Here is a 3,141-nt window from a genome sequence, read left to right on the forward strand (position 1 = left end):
CTTAAGGTATTTAAGTGAAAACTGCAAGAAAGTCAGGGCGATTCTGTAGTCAGAAGCCCATAGCATAGAGTGTCCACACACTCTATGTTATGTATCTTTCTAAAGTCAGGTATGCATCTTACTCTTAGATTCATCTTTGAAAATTGGATGTCTTGTATCAATTTGATATCTTTGAAATTGGCTATGTCAGTGTTTCCCAACCTTTTTTTAGTCTCGGCACCCTTTGGAAATTTTAACAAACTTGTGGCACCCTACAAAATTAATTTTGTCACAATATTTGAATTTCTAACTTCGATGTGATAATTTGAAAAGTATAGATATTCGGTACAACCGGGAAGAACTGCAGAATATAATGTCATACAGATATTTTTAATATTATTAAAAAATGTTGTCCATCAGTGGTGGCAATCAGTAGGCTAATTTCTAATGAAGAGACCAATTTATATGACAGATTTTAATGTAGGCTTTTATACATATGTAAACATTATTTAATTACCATTATAACTAGCTATCTCACAAATTTTTGCTCACTCAGTGTTTTTTTAATTTTACAGTGGGGTAATTTTGGTGCAGTAGCACGAGATAGCTTGATTTCAAACTTTGAATTGAATAAAAAATGACAAGTAAGCAGTCAGTAATAAAATAAGAAGAGATAAAGAAATTAATAATAGCACAAATAAAAAATAACGACAGGCCTTCGAATTAAATAAATAGCTTTTTAGTTTTTAGGTAGGTCTAACAGTAGGGTTAAGATATTTAACATTTTTTCTTTTTTTTTACCAATTATCCAAATAATGTTTAGTCCTAGAAAGCTATTATTATCAGAACACGTGAGCATAACATAGCGGTTAGCAGATCAATGAATGAGAGGGCAGCCTTACCAGAGTTGCCCATATACCACACCATGTTACAACACAGTAGGACTGTTGCAAACAGAAACAATATTGTACTACATAGATGTTTCCTGTCGGCTCCATTTTTGAGTGGACTTTGCTGTTCCGATGAGCATGAACGGTATATGAGTGGAGAGACTGAGCGGAGCGCACACACGCATAGAGCGGGATAATAATACGCAGTTAACGCAGAGCGTCACACCACGTGAAAGTGAAACCTGAGCGGTGAGCTCATTCTCGGCAGCCGGAATTTCGGTGCATCTCTAATTATTGGCGACATCAGAAATGGATATTATACAATAGATGCTTTTTTGAACATGTTAGCAACTTAAAAATCTTTTAAAAAGTATTTTTTACACGGCTCCCCGGTTGGGAAGCACTGCTCTACAGCACAGAAGATGTCCTGCAGAGAAGTCTGTTCTAAAGACAGCAATATCAACCAAAAGCTTGCTTTAATCAACTGATATCTAGGCTATAATATATTGCATAATAATTCTTCATTCAGGTGTTATTTTTGGTTAGGCCTACTTGAAATCTTGAACTACTCAACTTAAAATGATAGTTTATCGTTATTAAAACATTTATCACTTGTAGTGGAAAAACTCATTTGTCTGCATTTGTATAATGTGATGTGTGTAAATGATTAAGAGACTTTTTGATGTTCATGTTCATTTCATGTTTCATCAGTAGGCTACAGCTCCTGGATGGAGACACACCAGTGTCCTGCTCCTCCTCACTCTGCTCACTCTGAGCTTTGGTGGATTTGTGGGGAGAGAAACAACAGAAGAAAGAAGCAAACCTCCGAAACCTGCTCTTTTTCTGCCTCTTCTTCTTGGTCTTGTCTGCTCTCCTCCTCACCGATAGTCACAGGCGTCTCTTCAGGAGAGGATGGAGCTCCGTGTGGTCGCCGTGGGTGTCAGTGGGGGCGTAGATTACGCGGGGGGACATGTCCCCCCCCACTTTTAATATCACGTAAATTCGTCCCCCGCACTTTTTCGGGCAAGTGTGTTCGAGGTTTTCAAGAGCCGGTGTGAATAAATATAGATTTAAATTCAAAGAGACAGGATAGTCTGTGCATGATCTGATGTTTTATTCGGACCCAGAATAAGGCGAGATGAACATCACGGAGCGCTAAACACTCCGTGCAGTGTATGTTTCATTCATACTCGAAGCCGGAGGGCGCTCTCGCGCAGAAAGTCCTATGAGGAAATTCCTAATATGGACAAAAGGAAATAACTAAATTTGCTTTCTCAGTTGTGCATTTACACGCAGTAAGGTCCAAAAGTCTGCACTATTTCAATGTCATTTGTAAGAAATACTGAAATTCAGATCATTTTTATTTCTGATGTTGTAATTTGTGATGGAAATAGAAAATATATTTAGTTAGAAAAATCCAAACAGAACACTTTTTTTGACATTGTATACAACTTAAATGGAATATAAAAATGTACATAGCTTAAATATGAATATTTAATATTAAAAACAAAATATTATATATGTAACAATATATTCTACATAGCAATATTGCATCAAAAATGAATATTAATAACAATAATATATAATTTTATCTATATATATATATATAGTATGTGTATATATATATATAAAACATTTCTGTCCCCCTCACTTCTGAAATGATGGCTACGCCCCTGGTCAGCGTTGTCCCTCCGCTTTCACTCCATGAGATAGTCGCTGTCCCATAATCAGCACGATAAAACGCTATCAACAACTGTAAACTCACGGTAAACACTGTTTATAACACACTCTTTAATCGCCGCGAAGTGAGCAGCTGAGTCTCGCGCTTTATATATTCCCGCGGCACCTTCTGAATTCCTCTGTGATATATCAGCGCTCAAACAGAACTGAGAGTCTGTTAAAATGTTTTTATTTGGAATTTCAGCAGAGGATCTTTTGTACCTACATTAAAAAATGCAAATACATAAAAATTACATTATAACAAAAATGCATAAAACAATTAAAAAATGCATTAAAACAGTGTCTAATGATAAATTTTGTTGAATGGTAAAAGTTCAAATTTAAATCTGGTGTAATGTGATGCACTACAACAAGAATGGCTCAGAAGAGAAGTGGAGTCAGTTCGAAGAAAAACATATTGTCTATTAACACAGTGTTTTGGACATTAAGTTTTGGAGTAGGCCTACCAGGTATCATGAATTCCAGTACCATGTTGCCACAGTAGGCTATTTTTTATGAGATGTATTAAATTCTTGCTTAATTATATATATAT

Source organism: Sinocyclocheilus rhinocerous, unplaced genomic scaffold (assembly GCF_001515625.1).
Source record: "Sinocyclocheilus rhinocerous isolate Xijiao unplaced genomic scaffold, SAMN03320098_v1.1 scaffold50, whole genome shotgun sequence".
Lineage (NCBI taxonomy): Eukaryota > Metazoa > Chordata > Actinopteri > Cypriniformes > Cyprinidae > Sinocyclocheilus > Sinocyclocheilus rhinocerous.